Source organism: Acomys minous, assembly GCF_964271855.1.
Source record: "Acomys minous genome assembly, chromosome: 8".
Classification (NCBI taxonomy): domain Eukaryota; kingdom Metazoa; phylum Chordata; class Mammalia; order Rodentia; family Muridae; genus Acomys; species Acomys minous.
In genome coordinates, this window is record NC_140489.1 from 35,679,267 (window position 1) to 35,701,589 (window position 22,323).

The 22,323-nt window shown below is 48.4% G+C and overlaps 1 protein-coding gene and 1 long non-coding RNA gene across 6 annotated transcripts in view; one reads left to right on the plus strand and one right to left on the minus strand.

Annotated features, from left to right (window-relative positions):
• The window catches only part of MAP3K9 (mitogen-activated protein kinase kinase kinase 9), a 72,947-nt gene that overhangs the window by 22,018 nt on the left and 28,606 nt on the right, over positions 1-22,323 (plus strand). Inside the window, exon 1 of one of the 5 annotated variants that reach the window (XM_084792999.1) lies at positions 10,877-10,974. The exons of 2 other annotated variants lie outside the window; for them this stretch is intronic. The gene's annotated coding sequence lies outside the window, so the exon portion shown is untranslated. Of the gene's footprint in view, positions 1-10,876; positions 11,037-15,284; positions 15,319-22,323 lie in introns of those variants that run through there. 2 more of the 5 variants (XM_084792998.1, XM_084793000.1) reach the window with 2 other exon arrangements.
• LOC311603810 lies at positions 11,621-19,531 on the minus strand. Its single transcript, XR_014781268.1, has 4 exons — positions 19,355-19,531; positions 18,246-18,425; positions 12,475-12,619; positions 11,621-11,964 (listed from the first exon to the last, which is right to left on the minus strand). It is a non-coding gene; the product is annotated as an uncharacterized lncRNA (long non-coding RNA).

Here is a 22,323-nt window from a genome sequence, read left to right on the forward strand (position 1 = left end):
TTCTAAGAAACAAATTACAATCAAGTTTTCTTTTTTTAAAAAACTTTTTATTGCTTCATTGTGATTTTCGCATTATGCACCCCAATCCCACTCATCTCCTTGTCCCTGTCCACTCTCCACCCTTGCAACCTCCTCTCACCCGCAACAGAAAATAAAAGAAGAATTTTTAAAAAATCTTGTCCTGGACGCTGTAGTGTGTCACATAGTATACTCTTCTGTCTACACATCTTTTCTTGCAAATGAATCATTGGTCTATTCTGAGGCCTCTGGCTCCTGCTACAATATCTATACTGGAATGTCACTGGTTCTCCTCCAATATCCTGTTGTTGCCCTGTGTCATGGAGACCATGCAGCTTTGGATCTGTAGGACTGGCCCTTTCATGAGCTCTAGCAGTTCATAGTTGGGGTTAGATGTTGGGGTGGACCAACTCAAAGCCCTGCATCTGGGCCTCAGAGGTAGCTCAGTTGATCAGCCCACCACTTTTCCCATGCTCACACCCTTGGGGCGCCTCACCTGCACCCCTGCCACCAGGGTCAGCTCTACCGTGTTTCCCAGACAAGGTGCAGGGCATGCTCTCCCAAGTGCTGCAGCCAGTGAGGGGCAGAGACAATTCTCTTGCTCTCTTGACCTCAGGGCCAGCTCTCTCGCCTGCCACCTTCAGGAGAGCAGGAGAGCTGACCCTGCCCCGTGCCAGCTGCAGCATTAGGTGAGCTCTTCACCGCTGAGCTCTAGCTCCATTCTTTGGGCGTCACAGTCCTGTCACCTTTTCCGGAGCACAGCTAGGTTGAAAATGTTGCTGATGATACTGGAAAGAGGATCTGTGCCCCACCTGAGGAATTAGGATGTTAAGGCCACATAAGGCCAAGGTCAGTGATGGGGATGAAGTGTATGTGTCCTTGGATACTAACACAAAGTTCTTCCTTTTCTTTATTGTGCTCTGTGGAAGGGTCAGATGCTTATTGCTCTTGTGGGAAAAAAAAAGATGTTCTAATTGTTCAGGCAGTCGAGTCCTCAAGTCCTGGCTACCTGTACTCAAGGGCCAGAGGAGTAATTGTCTCTCAGCTGCCGGCTCAGCTGTATAAAGAGCTGCTTCCCCTCGTAAGTGTGGTTGGAGACCTGCCCTTCTAATTGCAGTTAGTAATAAGACTAGCTTGCTCTCCTGCTGCACAACTGCTGACAAAAAAGAAAGGGACCCATCATACTGAGGCTGGCTGCAGAACTCCTGCTGCACAGGCAGGTTTTCTTCATAGAAGTTTCCTTCAGATGATGTGATATTATTTTGATTTTCCTTAGCTTACCAGTCACACAGACAACAGTAAGTGGGGTGGCCTGGAGATGGGGTGAAGAATAACCATATTTGTATTTGGTTCTTTAGGATTTTACTTGAACGTCCAGGTGTGGCAGCACATGCATGCAGTCTTGGCACTTAAGAGGCAGAGGCAGGAGTTCAAGGCTATCCTCAGCTACCTCAGCAAGTTCCAGAGCAGCCTGGGCTACATGACACCCAATCTCAAAGCAAGAGCACCAATAAAACATAAACAAACAAACAAACAGAAACATTTTTATTTGAAACAATACCAAAAATGCTTCACACTAAGATATATGGCAGTTCCCTCATGTTAAAGTGGAGAAAACTGAATTTCGGGGGGCTTGAATGCTTTGCTTAAGAGCACACAGCTGGAGAGTGGCAGAGCCTGAGCCCTGAGCCCTCGGGTGCCTGGGTGGAGTTTCTCTACTCTATGCGCTGGGAACAAGCTGCAGTGGAGACCTTGTCCAGCATCCAGCACTCTGCGGGACACCAGCATCCAGTATAATGTATTTGACCCCGACTGTAAACCTGGTCTTGGGCCATCTGTGGGGTTCGTCATTTCCACGTCAGGAACTGCAGGACGAGTGTTCTTCCCCTACCCAGGCACCTCTGCCACCTTCAGACCTCATGATCCTGAAGTGCAAACCCTCACAGCCCTTCTGCCCAGGCCCCTCCAAAAGCGCAGCACGAATCTCATTTTGCTTTCGTTCACATTTCTCCTGACCGAACATAGTTTTTGCATACAGCTCTCCAAAAGCTTCGCGAACGTACAAGTCCTTCCTCTACTGGGCTCTTGTTTTCATTTGAGTTTGTGTTGTAGTTTTGCCTTTATTTAAACCAAGAGAGTATAGCTATATGTCAGATAATTGCTTATGGAATTAAACAAAATTTAAAACCAAAAAGTAATATAAAAGAGTTTGGACACCTTTGTTAGAGCCTGAGGTCATTCAGCTGTGGAGCGCGGGGAGGAAGTGGAGCAGTGCCACTACAGCTGAGTGTCATGCCAGGGCGCCTGTGCCGCACGGAGGAGAGCCGAGCATGCCCTGCAGTGCCCACTCACGCTAATTTGGATTAATACTGTGAGAGAAAACTGACTCCAGCATTCATTCCTAATGCTTCCATTTGGGCCTGTTGCTGGTGAAACAGCACCCAGCTGGCAGCCTGGAAATCCCCAGCTGTTTCCCCGGCTCGGCTCAGCTCAGCTCGGCTCACCGTGGCTCACCGTGGCTCACTGTGAGAATCTTGGTCCCGCTGCTCTGGAACTTTTGAACTTAATGTAGTGGAAGGAAAAGAGAGGGGACAGTGACTGCAGTCCTATAAAACTGGCTTGGCAGAGACTCGGTGTGCGTGCGTGCATGCGTGCATGCATGCGTGCGTTTGGGGGTTTGAACCCTGGGCCTCCTCTCAGGTGCTGTGGCCATAGCCAGCCCCAGAGACAGTCTTGTAAGAAGGAATTTGAGCAGGTAGTGGAGGAGCTCCTTTGTGTGAAGACACTGCGTGGGATTGAAAGGGAGTATTTGAAGCCCTGTTGCTCTGGATGCTGAGGAAAAGTGAGAGTCAGACAAATTTACCTTAAAATGTCTTCCCCTTCTGACTGGACATAGCTCTGCCCTGGGGTTCTTGTACGTGAACCTTTAGCTGAGACCTGACTGGGTTATGTGACCCACTGATTTTAACCAGGACTGTGTGTGTGGCCATACCACCATGCCTTACTGATGAGGCAGTAATTCCCCACACTCCAGAATCTACCCTTACCCTTCATCCTCAAGGAGATCCACGTCTTGAGCTCTTCCTGAACCCACACCCGACCGGCAGTGAGCCCAGCCTTGTGCAGGCCCAATGAGGCAGCTGCAGCTGCTGTGAGTTCACAGTTGCAGTTGTGCCTTGCCCAGAAGATGGAGGTTTACAGCTGTTCTCTGTATTTTCCAGTTCCTAGATTCTCCCTGGCCTCTCTTCTGCAATGCTCCCTAGCCATAGGAGGGATGCTCTAGATGTCTTGCTTAGGACTGAGCAGTCAGCATTCACAGGTGAGCCCCTTGAGCAGTCGTGAATCTCCGCATCCACTCTGTACTGGAAAGAAGGGTTTGCTGATTAAGGCTGAGAGTAGCGTTTGTCTGTGGGTGTAAACATACATATATAGTAGGCAGGTCTTGTTTGTTTGTTCATAAATCCAAGCATGGATTTGTAACCTGAATCCAGGCCTTAAGTCCAATCGGAGAGGGATTGGTTACCTCCATAACAGTTATTGCCAGTATTGTGTAGTTGTGCATGGCTTGCTGTCCAATTGCTATTGTAGTTTTTGTAGTCGTGCATGGCTTGCTGTCCGTTTGCTATTGTAGGTTGTGTAGTTGTGCATGGCTTGCTGTCCGTTTGCTATTGTAGGTTGTTGGGTACACAGCTGGGTCAGACTGTTGACATCTTTTCTCCTTTAGCAGCTTCCTAGTATCTTCTGGCACTATGACAGCCAGCCAGCAGGAAGAAAGTCTCTGTCTCACTCCCAGCCTGACTCCTTTATTCTTGCAGTCAGAGTGCATAGTGTCTGAGGCAATAGAATCTAATTGTCTAGTTCTGCTGAGTTACCAAGAGGGATGGCAGGAGCCACTAAGACTTCCTCAGCCATGCCTGGTATTGGAATCTTTTAAAATAATCAATGGCATCTGGAAGCATTATAATAGAGACTTTCAGCCACCCCCCCTCTGTGTGTGTGTGTGTGTGTGTGTGTGTGTGTGTGTGTGTGTCTTTTTCAATTGTGTTATAAAGGACTATATTGTTACGACATTTTGAAAAGATCTATTTCCCTTTTCTTCCTCCAACTTTTCTCATGCCCTCCCTCAAATTTATGGCCTCATTTTCCTTTAATGATTCTAATACACACACACACACACACACACACACACACACACACACACAATCTGTACACATTTATTATACAGCCATACATATAAAAATAACACTTGCTGAGTCTGTTTAGTTCAGGAATGGTATTGATATTGATAACCAATTACAGGGCTCATCTTGGGAAAGACTTATTCTCTCTCAGCAGTCACTAGTCGCCTGTAGTATTTGGAACGGGGCCTGGTGAGGTTTCCTCTTTCCACATTGGCATGTCTATTGGTGCTGACCTTGTTTGAGTCTTGTTTAGGCAGCCATATTATTTAGATAGTATCAGCACAGCTTCCCTGCCTTTTCTAGGAGGCCCAGTCTCACAGCCGATTTCTTGGTCCTCTGGCTCTTACAATCTTCCCGCCTTCTTTTCATAGACGTTGCCTGAGCTTTAGGTTCAGGAGTTGTGCTGTAGTTGTGCTACTGGGGCTGGGTACCCCAGGATCAGTTACTTGTTCTCTATGCTTGGACCAGTTGTAGTTTTCTGAAGTGGTCTCCATGTGCTATAAAAGCTTCTTGATGAGTGATGGGAGCTATGTTTGCCTGTGAACATAAGGATACATATGTAGAATGCAGTTAAAAGTTATGCTGATTTAGTAAAGTGGTAGCAGTGGGTTCTCAGAGATCCATGGCATCATTAGCCTCAGGTGGTTAACTGGGTTTCCAGGACCAGAAATGATTTCCCTCCTGTCGAGTGAGAAGTCCTTAAGTGTAGTTAATACCTGTTGGTTATGCCAAGTTAAGCGCTTCGCTATTGCACCTCTGGGAATCTCTTGTTATGCTGTTACTGTCCCTATGAATGAATATATATATATGTATATATATATATACACACACATATGTATATGTGTATATATATGTATGTATATATATGTATTCATATGTATATCTTTCAGTCTATTTGACCTCCCTCTGTGACTCATCTCCTTATCTCCAAAAGAAAGATTAAAAAAAAACCCTTTCACCTGGAGTTCATTCTTGACAGGGAATAAGGCATTAGAACATTTTTTAGTATGTCTGCTGCATTCCATATGCCTACTTGCAATCCACACTGAGAGAAAAGGGTGGATTCTCCTTCTTCTGCCCTGAACACTCCACCTTAGGGATCAGTGTGACTCTGAGTTTGCCCGGTCATGCTAGTTGGACATATTGGTTACTTAGGACGTGGCACCAATCAGGAAGCAGATTGCTCCACAATACTCAAGGCCTGCCCTCCCTACCCCAGGGACTGCCTTCTGAGGAAGAAAGCTTGTAAGAATTATGTCTGGAGGGAGACTGGAAAGGTACATATACAAGTTTCATCTTTCTTCCTGGTAGGCATAGAGATGTGAGAAAAGGCAGAAAAGCCTTCATAGCACAGTGTGAAGGACAGTGAGTGAGCAAAACTTGAGGTTGGTCTCCTTGTTGTTAGTTAGTTTTGTTTTTTGTTTGTTTTTTTTGAGACAGGGTTTTGCTGTGTAGCCTTGGCTGTCCTGGAATTGCTTTGTAGACCAGGCTGGCCTCGAACTCACAGAGATCCACCTGCCTCTGCCTCCCTGAGTGATGGGATTAAAGGTGGGTGTCACCACTACTGACTTTCCTTGCTCTTGTTTAGAGAGGTTAAGAATGATTCACAGGAAGTATTATTCGGTATGTCACAGCTTTCCACAGCCATTAAAAATACACTGTGGTTCTGAGTGATACCTCCCAGTGTTTTGGATCTGGGCCTCCTTGCCCCTGAGGTCTGTGGTATTTGTGGTATATGGTACTGTTTCTGTAGCCTTCAGATCATTTCTCTTCTCCATGTCCTGGGTGATGTGCAGGTGACAGCCTGGAGCGTTTGCATTGTGTGTGAATTATGGTTCTTAACCAGTTTGATTACCTGGTAAGTCTTCATGAAAATGGGGTGTGTTTGCTGTTGCTACAATGTTGTAGGAAATGTGGTGTGTCGTCTGCCATCTACTCAGCATAGACATCGTTCTCATCTCCTTCCTTCTGTCCTCTGGAGGCTTACTACATCAGTACCCCAGACAATCCGAAAATTATGTAGCACAGTATAGAACAGTTTGCCAAGGATATATGCCTCAGAGTTGGTAGAAGGAGAATTCCAAGCAAGATCTTAGTGGAAGAATTAGGTCTTAAAAACATTGGCGTGAGACTTAGGAGGTTTTGGTCATAGGGTGGGTAGGCAACAGGCAGCAGGCCCCTACCATGATGGGGCCAAGTATCCGCTGATGTCATGCCACAAAACAGGAAGCTCTCAAACATGAAATATTGAACACGGGCATGACACTTCACATGTAGGCAGCTTGTCTTTGTGTGGCCTATTTCTGGCTTTGTGCAAAACCCTCAAACTCTGAGGCCTCTCCCCCAATTTTCCCCCTGCAAGGAGGACAAACCTGCTAACTCAGCATTGTAATAGGAAGGAAATGAAGTTATGGGTGTAAGCTGTTAGCGTAATGCCTGGCCTGCTCAGCGATGCACGACAGTGATCCCAGCACTCAGGGAAACAGAAGTGGGTGGATCTCTGTGAGTTTGAGGCCAGCCTGGTCCAGGGCTACACAGAGAAACTCTATCTTGAAAACTCAAAAAACCAAACCAAACCAGCTAACCAAACAAACAAACAAAACCAAGTAGAGCAGCTGCTTCTCTAGGAGCCTCAGATAGGACTGAATTTTCAAATTGTCATTTACTGTTTTCATTACCATTGCTTCACAACCAGCTGGCCAGAATAAGAACCTTCTATTATGCTCAGAGGTCCTTGGGTCAGGAATTTGTAAAGGGCTCAGTAGGATGTCTACTTCTTGGTGTCCTGGGCTTTAGCTGCAAAGACGCAGAGTGAGGCCACAGGTAGATAATCGTCCATCTGAAGAGTGTTTCCTGTCTGGGAGGCTTTGAGTGATCATGGCCGTGGCCCACTGAAGGCCCTTCACTTTCTGTGATAGCTCAAGGCAGAAGCAAAGGTGTACCCATGAACAAGGTAGAAACTGTACCGTCTTTCTGAGGTAGCTTCGAAGCTGTGCAGTACTGTTTCTACACACTGCATAGGGAGCCGTGAGCGCAAGCAGGGTCCAGTGCAGAGGACAGACCCACCTCTCCGAGGAGATAGTGAGGTCATTCTGGAGAAAGCACTGAGGGAGGGAGGTGTGTGAACATGGAAATGCATTCTCCTGTGCTCACCAAGGAAGCAGACAGAGCGTGGAGTTGCAAAATCCTGAGGCGTCTGTGCAGCGGCCACACTCTGTGTGTGTGTCATTATCTCGGGAAAGAGGAACATGCTGACAAAACCGCCAATGGTCAGTTTACTTCCTCTTTCTCAGTTATTCTCATCCTGTTTATAGTTGGGTGTGACTAGGCCCGAATAATTGGGCTGCCCCTGGTCAGTGTGAGCTGGTAAAGTGGGAGGAGGAAGCAGGGCAGGAAGGTGCTTGAGGTTCTTTTTTCTGCTTTAAGACAGCGGCTGCCTGGAAGGCCTGCTTCTGGCTTTCTGCTTCCTACTTGTGATGTCTCTGTCTAGCTGGGCTCAGGGCTCAAGCCTCAGCTGTGTTATCTGGGCTTAATTTACACAAAGTGGCAATGACTGTAGATGTCTAATTTGACATCGTTTGAAGCAGCTATATTTTAGGATGTGAGAGAGGAGACGCGTGCTGGGAGACTCAGTTGGACAGCTGACTCCGACTTTTCTGTTTGAACCACAAGCAGCTTTTTCTCAGCAGTGTGGGAGCCATGGGAAGGGGTACAGTGGCCAAGCAGGAGATGAAAGTGAAGTCCCAGGAAGCTGGGGCTGGCCAGTGTCACTTTTCAAGTCTGATGAGTTACCACCTATAAATACATCAGTTCCCTATCTTGTCTCCCGCCCTGCAGCTCAGTAAGCTGTGGAAATCCACGTCATGCTGTTGAATCACGTGGCAAGCACAGGTGGTGCACATGATGAAGGCACTTCCTTTGATTTGTTTCCCCTGCTCTGATCCACATGTATAAACACTCTCCTGAGTTGGGAGTGGATGGAACCCCGAAACCCTTACGTGTGAGCTGAGGCCCCAGTATCTAAGTCTTGTGAAGTAAGCCCTGGGAAGCTTGATCTCTGTGTATGAAATTAATTTCTGTCTCTTTCTCTGCTTAGCCCCATCCTCAACTGGTAGTTGGCCTCAGCCATTTTATTAATTGCTTTTCTTACTGATGAAACAAAATGGCTGACAGAAGCAACCTAATGAAGGAAGGGTTTGTTGGCTCACTCTGAGGGCAGCATGGCCGCAAGAGTAGCTGCATCTGTGGCAGTGGGCGCCTGAGCCCTCTGGATGCAATGTCTCCAAGCAGATCCGCCAGTACCGCTGCCCGGCTTTGCCCAGCTTATTTTAAACCCTTTTCCTGTTCAGTCCAGGATTCTCCAGCCTACGGGATGGCTCCGCCCACATTCAGAATGTGTGTCCTCACTTTAACCTCTCTGGAAACAACCTTACAAATACCCTGAGGCGTGTCTCCTAGATGACTGTGAGTCCAGTCAAACCAACAGTCTCCTCTCTAGACAATGCCAGGTTACATACTGTGTCCTTCCCACCTGTCCATCGCTCTTGCCATAGTGGCTACACTGAAGCACAGATCTTATCACTTCTCTTCCCTGCGTAAAGACTCATACCACTCTGTACTTCTAAGCTCCTTGGCACAGTCCTATTCCTGTGCTTCACTCCCCTCTACCTCCTACTCTCCCAGCATACCCACTACCCATGGCTTTGACCCGCACCCCAACTACCCGTGGCTCCGCCTAGCTCTCCCAGCACCACCCACTACCCGTGGCTCCGCCCAGCTCTCCCAGCACCACCACTCCCTGTGGCTCCGCCCAGCTCTCCCAGCACCACTCACTACCCGTGGCTCCGCCCAGCTCTCCCAGCACCACCCACTTACCCGTGGCTCTGCCCAGCTCTCCCAGCACCACCCACTACCCGTGGCTCCGCCCAGCTCCCCCAGCACCACCCACTTACCCGTGGCTCCGCCCAGCTCTCCCAGCACCACCCACTACCCAGGGCCTTGCACTGAGCTGTATTCTCCAGCCCTGCTTTTCCTTGTTGCTCTGGCTGGTCTTGGCTTTGTGACTCCCCTACCCCAGCCTTCTGAGTAGCTGGGATTACAGGTCTACACCTCCGGGCTCCGCCTCTCTTCTTCACAAAAGCTCTGCTCTAGCTGCATGGGATCGCTTCCTGGACGTCTTCACACTCACATTACTAAGTGGGCTGGAATCACGTGATTCCCTCTGATGGTTCAGAGTAGCTTTCTCTTGATTCTCTTCCCTGCATCGAGCCCCATCCTTTCTTAACAACTTTGTGTTCTCCCTATCACCGCGTTTAGTTTCCTCAGTACCTTCCACTAACCTCATGAGAGCAGCAGGGCACCCTACCTCATGACTCCCTGCTCATGACACTCAGGGAAGTAACTGCCACAGCTTCATGCACAGATGCAGTTTAGGAAGATCCCTTACAATGTGCTCACATGAGTAAGATGGTTGATGTGGGGTAAGTGCTCAGTAAACAGTGATTTAGGGCCACTGTGGTAGCGAAGCAGTGTGAGAACAAGGCACGCTTCTTGCTGTTTCCTGTAGGGGTCATCTGTAGGTTCCGCTTGCCGGCCCTCCTGTGCCTACTGCTGACCGTCCAGGGGTCAGCACAGCTGGGTTTTTAACTTGCTGAGGTCTTGACTTCCCAGGCATGAGTACTGTCTGAGAGGAGCCTTACTTTCTTGGAGTAAGAGCCTGAGTTATCTCTTGGTTTTCGTTCTGATCTTGAATAGGGACTGTGTTCTAGAGGCTCTCGCTAACCACAGGCCCTTTGAGCCCCAGTTTTCTCGTGGGTAAAAAGGAGATTGCCATGCAGTTTTCAGGGTTGCTAAGAGGATGTAAGGAACAGTAGCTGGGCTAATATTGATAAGCGACTCCTTCCAGAGAACTAAGTGCCACTGCAGTTAGGCAGGTGGGGCCTGATGTTCCAGCATGCCAGGCAGGCGACTCCCTGGGCAGAGGAAGGGCCTCTTACTTCAGGGCTGCACCTAGCCACCCTGGTCACTTCTGTTTTCTGCCTACTCTTCAACTTAGATCCCTGAGCCTTGAGGGAGGGAGTGGGGTAGATGAAAATATCTCAGGAGGGTAAAAGCATGAGGAAAAAATATATGACAGGAAAAAGAGAAAAGATGGGTGACTAGGGCAACCTTGGGTTGGGATGTGAATGAAAAAATGAAATAAAAGGAGGAAGACATGGCTACTCCTAAAAGTATGGAGAAGATTTTTATTGTAGGCATAAGGAGGAAAGCAGGCAGAGGGGAGAGTCCATGCTGAACACGGCCCGCAGACTAAACCGGACCATGAGAGCGGAGAGAAGAGCAAGAGAGGTGGCCTGGGCCAAGAGGCAAGAGAACAGGGTAGCCAAAATGGATGAGTTATATAGAGATCAGGCTTGGGGAAGGGAAGTGGAAGCCTAGCTCCCCTGGAGAGAGGTTAAGGTAGGAGTTCAGGTGAGAAGTGCTGGGAGGAGCCACAGGTAGTGGGTGGTGCTGGGAGAGCTGGGAGGAGCCACGGGTAGTGGGTGGTGCTGGGAGAGCTGGGTGGAGCCACGGGTAGTGGGTGGTGCTGGGAGAGCTGGGAGGAGCCACGGGTAGTGGGTGGTGCTGGGAGAGCTGGGAGGAGCCACAGGTAGTGGGTGGTGCTGGGAGAGCTGGGAGGAGCCACGGGTAGTGGGAGAACTGGCCAGCATCAGCTTCGATAAATTAATAGGCACCTCAGCCATCTGCTGTGATTTCTGAGACCTAACAAGATAGAGTAAGGAAATCTGCTTCTTGTGAATGAACTGTTTCTTGTGAACTGTCATTGAGTGCTCCATGGTATGGCTAAAGGTGGGGGAATGAGTGAATATGAGACTATATAGACAACATAGCAGGGTTGAGGAGAATGAGTGGCTGGGGGAAGGGAAGCCATGAGCTGGAGGTGAGAGCGGCTAGGATGTGAGCATGGAATGTTCACATTTGAAATGTGTAGTAGGGTTATGATAGGCAGATTTGGGCCCAGGGGTCCCGCTCAAACTAAGGCACCAGCCAAGGACAATACAGGCGGTAAACTTTAAACCCCTACCCAGATCTAGACAATGGACAGAACACTCTCCACAGTAGAGTGGAGAGTGGGGTATGACTTGCACACGAACTCTGGTGCCTCATATTTGACCATGTCCCCTGGATGGGGAGACCTGGTGGCACTCAGAGGAAGGATGGCAGGTTACCAAGAAGAGACTTGATACCCTATGAGCATATACAGGGGGAGGTAATCCCCCTCAGGAACAGTCATAGGGGAGGGGAATAAGGGGAAAATGGGAGGGAGGGAAGAATGGGAGGATTCAAGGGATGGGATAACCATTGAGATGTAACAAGAATAAATTAATAAAAAATTAAAAAAAAAGAAATGTGTAGTAGGTACTTGTGATACTAGGGGGCCTGGTGCTTTGGAATGCTAGTAGGCACCACAGATAGTCCTTACGCCTTTTAGAATTTGAGGGAATGGAGTCTCCTTTGGAGCTGATGAATGGAACCTCTCAGGTGGAGGAGTGAAGGAGGTTTTTTCCTGGGGTGGGTGGGCAGTGGGTGATGTTTCTTCCAGCGTTGGTTCAGGCTGCTGGTGCACTGTGGGGCTGGAGTCCTGAGGTCTGCGACGTGACACTTGCCCTTGGCATCTGTGCTGTGTGAGTCTTAGCAGTTGTCACCACTCTCTGGAAACTGTTCTGCTGTCCTAAGGTAGAGTCACCGAGTAAGATACAACATTCTAGAAAAGAGAACATAACAGGTAGTTCGATGATTTTTTTAAATTTTAATTTTATTAATTTATTCAGATTACAATTAAATTGTTATCCCATCACTTGTATCCTCCCATTCCTCCTTCCTGCTTTCACCTTATTCCCCTCCCCTAGGTCTAAGACCGAGGGGGACCTCTTCCCCCACTATATGGTCATAGGCTATCAAGTCTCATCTTGGTAGCCTGCTTATTCTTTCTTTGAGTGCCATCATGCCTCCCCACCAAGGGGAGGTGGTCAAATATGGGGCACCAGAGTTCATGTCAGAGTCAGTCCCCGCTCTCCACATAACTGTGGAGAATGTCCTGTCCATTGGGTAGATCAGAGTAGGGGTTTAATGTTTACTACTTGTATTGTCCTTGGTTAGTGCAATAATTGAGCAGACCCCACTGGGCACCGATCCACCCATCATGATATTCTTCTTGTAGATTTCTAGGACCCTCTGGGTCCTTCTGTTTCCCCATCTCCTATATTTCTCTTACCTAGAGTCCCAGTAGGATGTCCTCACATCTATCCCAATCTCCTGGTAAGTGAAGACTTTTGTGGGACATGCCTTGATGATGATTTCTTATGGGTCTCAGAGGACAGTGTGATGGGAAAGGGTAGGAACTGAGGAAGCCACAGGGCCTAGAGGTCAATAGAAAAGGAGAGATGGATCAGGCTTGTCTTGTAGTTCTAATAGCCTACAGTCTGAAGAACTGATGGGAGAAGATTCTAGAAATTGAGACAGAGAAGGTGCTGGATTGGTAATGTCTGTTGTGATCCCCAGCTGTGTTAGGCCTGGAGGTTACACATTCCCATTATGAGAGCGACGTTCTCCTAGGGGAAAACAGGCCTTCAGGGTCCTAGGAATTCCTATGCTTCTTCAGTCTTATCCTTGTGTTTGTGAGCATCTTAGATTTGGAAGCTAGCACAAGCCTGATGTTCTGATGCTCTGCCTGCATTTGCCAGGTGGAGCATCTCGTGCAGTTTGCAGGGGCAGGCCGCACCACTCAATGGCCAATCTCAGATCTTCTATAATGGCTTCATACCTGGGGTAAGAGGGTTGCTTGTCCTGCCCGATAGCTCTGTTGTTTTAACTCTCAAGCTAATGTATTGTCTTGACCCTGGTGCTTTCAGCACATATTTGTCCTGGATTGTGCCTGGAAGACTGAAGAAACGTCTGCCAGCGAGCATTTACCACCACACCTGGCCAGAGCTGTCCTGATCTTATGAGCTGCTGAGATCCCCAGGTGCTTGCTTTTAATCTAGGAATCAAAGGCCGCTACAGAATAGCACTCATGTTGTTTGTTTTTAGGCTAAGATACCCCCGCCCCCCTCTGAGTTCCAATGGAAGGAGCTTTGCCTTCAGGAGTAGAATTAGTGTTGGTAGTAATTTTGGTAGCATCTCTCCTAGTGCTCTTCATTTTAAACACGGGATTTCTTTCTTTGCTGTGTCAGTGCTGTGACAGTGCCATGCAGAAAGCGACCTCGAGTGCTGGTGTGTCCAGCAGAGATGCATGCACTAGTTTCTTTAGATTCTAAACTTTAGAACATAGGATTAGAGGAGGTTCCTGCTCAATTTTATACAATCTGAGGCTGTCCCATGACAAGAAGGTGGCTTCAGTGCTGTAGAGAAACAGAAGGCATAGAGACAAAATTGCTCAGCATCTGGCCAGTGTCTAGGGGCATTGTGGAGTGCTGGAGAAGCCAGAGTGACGTTCTAGGCCTGCCTCTTCCTCTTAGATATGGAAAAGCCGTTTAACTTTGAGCCCCAGTTTTCTTGTGGGTAAAATGGTGATGCTATGCAGCTTGCAGGGCTGCCAGAAAGAGTGGCTCAGACACCATGTGTGTGGAATCCCTGTAGTGCAACAGATATAGAAGGCATGCAAGAAACAGTAGCCACTGCTATTACTAAGCTATTAACTACATGTAGAAATATAATGAGTTTGACAGTTTAGGTGACCATAAAGAAAACCTGTCACTTGGACTCCCACTACACAGAGATCTTTAGTGTTTGCATTAACATATATGTCTTTCAGGTGCTTTTTCCATGTGACAGAAGACAGATAGAATAGCTGAAATTTAAATTGAACTATTAATTTTGCAGACTACTGTTTTATTATAATGTAGTAACAGATAGTGTTAAACTGTTTAGTATATTGTGTGTGTGTGTGTGTGTGTGTGTGTGTGTGTGTGTGTGTGTGTGTGTTTGCATTTGTATGAGTAAATGCAGGCACATGCAGGTGCTGGTGCACATGTGTGTTTGTTAGAGTATAACCTTGGGTGTCAGTTGGCCTTCCACGTTATTTGAGATAGTGTTTCTTGCTGCTTTTCTACTGTCTGAGCAGGTCAGCTGGCCTGTGAGCTTCTAGGGATCCTCCTGGCTCGGCCTTCCATCTTCCCACAGGAGCCCTAGGATTATAGAGGCTCGCTCTATTGTGTCTCTCTTTTCGTGGGTTCTGGGGATTCAGACTCAGGCCCTCAAGTGCTTTCATCCATTGAGCCAGCTCCACAGCCCCTACTATACTAGCTTCTGTGTTGGTGATAAACTCAGGGCCTATGCACACTAAAGAAGTGCTAGAACACTGAGACGCATGCGTATCCCCGGTGAAAGAAGTTTAAGTATCACATAGATGACCTAGGTTAAAAAGACAAAGCAGGTCACTGTTGCTCAGGTATCTGTTAATGTAATTAAATGTAAAGTTCAAAATGGTGGAATCTCTTTAAGGCAAAACAGAAGTGTAGCCAGACACAATGGTATGCACCTGTATTCCCAGCTAATTGGGAGTCTGAGACAGGAGGATTTCATAAGCTAGATAGTGTTTCCTGGTTAACAGTGAATGACCTTCTCAAAAAGGGATATCAATTCATGCCTATAATCCCAGTACTTAAGAGGCAGAAGTACAGGAGACCGCAGCCATCCTTGGCTACATGGTGTGAGTAAAGGCCAGCCAGGGATGCATGCTTCCTATTTCAGAAAAACAGAGGGAGACTTAGAGAGAACCAAAGCATATACATGACTAATAATAGAGAGTGAAGGTCTCTGATGCTTTTTCTGGCTGGTTAAACATCTTTGTGAGTCCTAGTTCAATTTCTTTTTCAACACTAAGTCCTTTAGCGTGGAGTCTGGTTCATTTGGATTTTCAATATACACTTTTTTTCATGTAAAAAGGTTTATATCAAAACTTATTATAGAATGTGACATAATACTTTAAAAATATACAGCAGAAGCATATGTTTCAGGTTGGTTCATTTCACAGCAGCACAGAGGGGCTCTGCAGAACTCTTCTGAGAGCTGGCTCACTGGGATGCTGCTTCTGTGTAGCTGTGGAGTTGGAATCCATGTATGTGGTGGTTTGAATGTGCAGTGTCCCTCCCAGGCTCCTGGGTTTGAACATTTGGTTCTTGGGGGGGGGGGAAGGGAGAGGGATGGGTGACAGAGCGGGGAGGCCTAGGTGTTGTGGGGAGGGGGTTGCTGTCTGGGGAAGCTACATGGAAGTGGATGGCAGAAACTGGACCGCGGGGTTGGGGTTAGACCCCAGTTATAACCCAGTCCAGGTTCCTGCCCAAGCTCTGTGTTTCTTGAGTGCTAATCCTGTGTAACCCATGCCTTGTGCTCCCACTGTGGTGAGATGCAACCCCCGAGGCCTTAAACCAGAATAAACCTTCCCCCAGGAGTTGTTTCTGCCTGGTATTCTGACACAGCAATGAGAAAAGTAGCGACACAGAACATTTGTGGCAAGAGACAGAGCTGTTGCCATGATGGGCCTGGTGGTTTAGTTCAGGCCCTTGGAACTGGTTTGTGGGAGGGATGTGGAAGGGTTTGAAGCTGTCGAATACTGCAAGCAGAGCTTAGTGGGGTACTCTGGTGGCAGTTCTGAAGACTAGGATGCAGGTAGAAACGCAGACAGCAGGCCTGTCTCATGGTGCTTCTGAGGGGAACAAAGTCTACTTTGGTGGTTAGTGTTTTTGTCAACTTGACACAAGCTAGAGTCGTCTGAGAAAAGGGAATGTCAATTGAGAAAATGCCTCCATCCAATTGACCTCTAGTGGGCATGGCACACTGTGGGTGCTGCCGCCTCAGGGCAGGCGGTCCTGGGCTGTATAAGAAAGTGGGCTGAGCAAGCCATGAAAAGCAAGCCAGGGAGCAGCACCCCTCCAAGGTCTCTCTTCAAGTTTCTGCCTGAGTCCCGGTCCTTCATCAGGGACCATGAGCTGTAAGATGAAATAAGCCCTTCCCTCCCCGGGTTGCTTTCAGTCATGGTGTTTATCACAGTAGAAACCTAACAGGGTTGGCGCAACACCTCTGCCATTCACAGCTCTGCTGACTCTGGTGTGGTCCCGGCTCGATGGTCCGAGGTGGTAGCTGTCACTTTCCTCTTCCAGGCCACACAGTGTAGGGATGGGTGAAGATCAAGGCTCAGGGGCCCCCAGCCGCATACCACTGCCAAGTAACTGTTAATACTGATTGTTAACTGGCTGTCCTTGCAACAAAAACTGACTGCATTACTGCATTGTGCTTTAAGTCACCGTGCCCTTCTGGAACTGTGTACAGTGGATCTGTTACTGTGCAGGGAGAGAGAACAAGTGAGGTGACCAACAGTGGGTCACAGATCTCAGGCTCTTCCTGCCATTAATCTCAGTCCTTCCATGACAGGCTGCCAGCATTGCTAGTGCTGCACAGGCCATTTCTGCTTTGTTTTCAGTTTGGCTTCTCTCACCGACAGTGCTGACTCTAACCTTCTGCTGTAACCCTTACTTACAGCTCTCTCCCTCCCTCCCTTCCCTCCCTCCTTCCCTCTCCTCCTCTCCCTCTCCCTCTCCTCCTCTCCCTCCTCCCTCCCTCTCATTTGCTAGCACCCTGGAGTTGGAGGCCTAGGGATGCTGGTGTGGATGGAAAAGGCCACAGGCAGGTGGCTGCTTTAGGGCCTGTGATGTGCTGCTGACTGGCTATATGTGCCTACAGAAAGTGCGGCTGTTTCTTCTTCTGGTTTTCAGATGTGGGTAGGTGGTGGTATACTGATGAAGTGTAAACACCCATAGTGTTCTCTTTGGCTGCACACCACAGCATGGGTGTCTGGAGCCTTGGTTGAGGACTCAGTTATGTCTAGCTTCTGCTTTTCCTGTGGACCATCCTGTTTCAGTTTCAGGCTACATGTTTGAAAGTAGGCTTAGTAATTCACTTGCCTTCCTGTTTGTTGAGAGAATTAAAGATGACGATGAGTGTAACTCACCAAGGCCATGACCACTAGCTGTGGTATGTTTTCTCTTTAAGTCAGTGCTCACTATAACTTTAAGTAGCATCATAAAGACATTTCCTAAAGCAGAAAGGACATAGTTTTAAAAGTTAGAGACCCTTAGGATAGTTTCTTCAGTGACTGATGGAGGGCCCTAGAACAAGTATTTGCAGCCTAGTGCCCGAAGAGATTTAAAAGAAGCATTCTGTGATGCCTTGATTAAAAAAAAAAACAAAAAACAAAAAACAAAAAAACCCAACCTCAGTCAAGACACATTTGTCCAGTATCCTGTGCTCCACACAGGAGAGGCCATTACGGCTCAGCTTTGCACTAGCTGAGACCAGGGAAAGATTCCTGTCCTGAATACTCCTGGCTTTGTCTGTCTAGTTCAAGAGGAGGTGGATCCTTAGTGCCCAAAGGCTCCATTTTCTCCATTCCTCCATAGGCCTGCGTGCTTGTGACGAAGCCCGGCTTTGCTGGCTGTGCAGGTGGAACTTGGTGAGACTCTGCTGCCGTGAACCCAGCCAGGGCCCCAGCTACTGCTGGCATCTCCCGGCCATGCTCAGGCAGCACCACACCTCTGCTGGAGCCTGGAGTCAGGGAGTCTAGGCAGTGAATCATTTGCCCAGTAAGCAAGTCTGCTCTCTCTTGGCCTTGCCCAAAGGGATAGAGTGGGCAGAGGGCCAGGCCGGGAGAGCTGGGGGATGCGCCCTGGCTGGCTGTACTGTTGTGCCTGGCAGTGGCCCCTGCCAGGTTTCCTGTTAGGCTCTTGCTGAGTCAGTGCAGAGGCACTGCCCCCATGTTAGCAATGGCTCTGTGGGCACTCAAAGCTCCTGGCTGCAGCTGGGGTCCTAGATCACCCCTCTTCTTTCCTTAGAGACAATTGGGTGCAGAAATGAAACATCACAAATGTCTCCTTGGGTACCCTAAAGCTGCAGTGGGAGGGCATGGGCTTTTTGCTTTCCCTCTGGCACAGTCACTTCCCCTAACATCTTTACCCTTGGGTTTTGGGTTTTGGATTTTTCCATTCTTACCTCAAGACAGTTGGCAGAGCTTGACTGAGGCCTGGGAAGACTGATGACGCTTTCAGGGAACTACAGACTTTAAGAATGTCAGAGGTAGAGAGGTAGAGTCCTGGAGAGGGCTTCACAGGGGTGGCACTGGGGTGGACTCGGCATCCTAGGTCCCTGTCTGTCCCTCTTTTCTTCCTCTTCCTATGGAAGACACGCCCATATGAGGAGAATGGCACCGCTTCTACTCTGTCTCAGCAGTTACCAGCTCATAGCTCTTCTTCCTTCGATCACTCTGGCCATTGCCATCCTGTACTATTTTGAAGGAAACCACCAACAGCCAATTCACATGTAAATATTTCAGTGTGTATCTTTAAAACTTAAGGAGTACCCCTTTGAACACAAGCATAGCTATGTGCTGAATCACAGAAGAGAGCCAAGGATGAGCCTGACTCAGCAAAGTACTCTGTGGCACCCGCCTGTAATCCCTACACTCAAAAGGAGGCAGAGGCAGGTGTGAGTTCAAGGCCAGCCTGGTCTACAAAATGAGTCCAGGACAGCCAGGGCTACACAAAGAAAGCCCATCTTGTAAAACAAAACAAAACAAAACAAAAATAATAATGCATTTAAATAAAAAAAAAAAGAAAGTGGCAGAAAACAAAAAGGCAGAGAGGAGACATTAGGCCCATCCTACAGAAGCAGCTGCTGCCAGGAGCATTTGTAATTCTCCCCTCCCCTCCCCAAATGAACTTAGAAAACCATGATAGGGAATAAAAACACAGTAGAAGGGTCAGAAGACAGAGCAACAAAACCCAGAAAGAAAAGAAAGGAAAAGGAAAGGATATGGAAAAAGCAAATGAGGAGAGAGAAGGCAGTTGGAGCGGCTGTCAAGAAGCCTTAGAGCGCTCAGGTGCCTGCCAGTAAGACTGATGGGCTGGGTTGATCCAGGACCAACATGGAAGGAGAGAACTGATTCCTACAGCTGTCCTTCAACTTGCACTTCAATGCTGTTAGCATGAGCATGTCAACACACACACACACACACACACACACACACACACACACACACACACACACACACACACACTCTAATTTTTTTAAATGCTGGAGAACTAGTTCATGAAGCCCATTACCAGACGAATAGGTGGTAGGACCTTTGGGAGACGAGGCCTGGCTGACAGAAGTAGGTAGCTAAGAGCAGGATTTGGAAGATTGTAGCTCATTTCGGGGCAGTAGCATGAGGACCACCGCCACCACTCGATCCTCTGCAGTGAGCGCTGTGCCCTCCTTACTGTGGTGGACTGAGGTCCTCTGAAACAGAGAACCTGGATAAAACTGTCGCCTGGCTGATGCATCACTCCCTCTGACTCAGCTCCGCTTTGTGTCATCATCCCCCAGTACTTGTCAACGTTAATGTTAGGGAAGCCATCGGCAGAGAAAATGCGCAGGTGCACCTCAGTCAGTAACTGGCCAGGCAGGAGGCGGTGCTTGCTGAGAGCCTGGCCTCCTGCATGGCTCCTGGAGCAAGATGTCATAGGTTCTGGAAGAGAAGGAGTCAGGTCCCATGGCGGTCTAGAGGGAAAGGTGGTAGGCACTGTGTAGGCATACGAACTGCTGGGTTGTGTGCAGTTGGTTTTGGCTGCTGAGGAGGAACAGTGGGATAGCAGAGTAGACAAGCCAGTCAGCTGCAGCACTAAGGAAACTGAGTTAAGCTTAAAGACAGAATTTCTTTCTCAACTCTGGATCATGTAGCACAGATGTGGAGAACAAGGCTGTGAGGTGAGGATTCTACTCTAATCCCCATCCCTCACCAACCAGACACTGACCCAACCGATCTTCACATCTCTTTTGAAATGGGTGAGGCAGGGAGAGTCATCCTGCCTCTCAGAGATGCCTAAAGGACTCGGAAGGATGTGCCAGCAAGCAGCCATGCTCAGCTACACAGCATGTGGTCCAAACCGAGTAGCTGGCCTTCTACTTCATGTACAGCAGGAATTCGTTACAATGGAATATTACTAGCCACAGGAAGGAGTGGGAATAATAAAAGCTGTAATGTGACAAACCTTGAACACAGTAAGTGAAGTAAGGCAGACGTCATGCTACAGCATTCTGTTTTGTGAAGTATTCACTAGAGGTAACTCCATGGGGTCAAAGCACATTGGGCTTGCTAGGGCCTGGAAGGAGAGAAGAATGGAGGGGGTGATATTTGCTTAGTGGTGATGAAAATGTCCTGAAAACAGGCAGTGGTGGCAGCTGTGCAGCACTGTAGATGAGTTACACTCTACCGGATGTTGGCTGTACAGTGCTTGACTGTGTGTCTCATATTTTGTCTCAACTAACTGGTGTATGATAGCAATGTAAAGCAAAGCTTTCACAAGCACTGGTGCTGGGAGACCAGTATGCAGAACACTGTGACCTGCTACTGCCTGCTGAGGTAGCCGACTGGCTTCAGATTATAGTCCTCTTTGTTGATGAGGGTGGGTCCCTAGGTCATGGGGTCCAAAGGGCAATTGTGTGAGGTCAGCTGAGTGTGAGGTGGGTGGGATGGTGATGAGCAGGTGGGACTGACCTGTGGCTGGCTGTATACCCCGTGCACACAGACAGTGCATGGTGGGTTCTTGCCCCGTCAGTCATGCATCTTAAACATCCAGACAGACTAATATGGAATGACTTCTCTCTCCTGGCTGCACCCTGTCCCAGCTACCTAGAGCTTTGGGTGACTGCACCCCACTCAGTGTATATTCAGGGATCTTATATATGGGCTGCTCTGGACAGTCAGTGGCTTGGTGGCTTCTGGAGTGGGAATGGGAAATTTCCTTAGTGTCACTTACCTGGCTGTTTGAATGTCTGCTTTCGTGTTGTTTTTGCCTCAGAAGATTCTGGAAGGTTTTTTTCCCCTCCTTCTTCTTCTCTTGTTTTGTGTCTGTTCAAGCACCTGGGTAGGGGAAGCCAGAGTGGGGAGGGATGTGTCTGGAGTAGTGTGTAGAGGAGGAGGGAGGCGGAGCCCATTAGGTCTCTGGTGGGGTTGTTTCTTTCCAGCCTGCAGCTCTGTAGCTGCTGGTAATCCTGGCACAGAGTCTTTTTTCTGAGAGGCAGGTAGGACCTGGAGCTTTTTGGGCCACATCCCTTCAAGATGTGACAGTTCAGTGGATGAGGGTGGGGGAGAAGGAGGGTGTGGCTGTGCCCTAAAACATCTGTTCTTTAACTGAAGAGTCTTTGCTCTCAGGGGCTGCAATGTGAGTAAGACATCTGTGTCAGATAGTACAGGGAGGCTAGCCAGGAGCCTCTAGGTCTGCCACACAGGGCTGAGAGCTAACTTGTATCATTTTTACTTTTTTTTTTTTTTTTAAACCGGGTCTCTCGGTGTGGCCTTGGCTGTCCTGGACTCGCTTTGTAGACCACGCTGGCCTCAAACTCACAGTGATCCACCTGCCTCTGCCTCCCAAGTGCTGGAATTAAAGGCGTGTGCCACCACACCTTTTACTGTTTTTCTGGGCCTATCTGATCTCCTTTAATATTTAGTTGCTATACTGTCTGTAGCAGGTTTCTTCCTCACAGGGGTGAAGAAAGAACCTTCCTTCTTGCTCTGAACTCCACTTACACAGATTCAGGCAAGGCTATGTCCTGCTAAACAGGCTATGCTCACACAAAACTTTTGAACCATTCCACTTGGGACAAGGAGGCTTGTCCTGCCTTTATCCAGGTAGCTTTCTAGTCCCCTAACTCCACAGAGTTCCTTGTTACAGTATGGCGTCTTAGACAGCTTGGTTCAGGTGATTTTTAGCTAGAACTGTCCTCTGCCAGCTTACACCTATGGCTGGGACCACCATGTGGGTGTGGTGGCTGCCTCAGCTGCCATCCTGGGCACACCAGGCTGCCTCCCACACTGCAGTGCTTTGAGGTCACCGCTGCACCAGCTCCTCTTCCTTGAGCGTGCTCACTGAGGATATCATAAGTGTGCGCAAGTGTGTGTCTCTGACCTTCCACATCTCATCAGTCAGTCTCAATTGGTTGGGGGACCTGTCTGTAGTATGACAAAAATCTCCAGAGTCCAAGAGTATCAGTGATGTCCAACCCACAGCATGTGGACCTTAAGTATCTA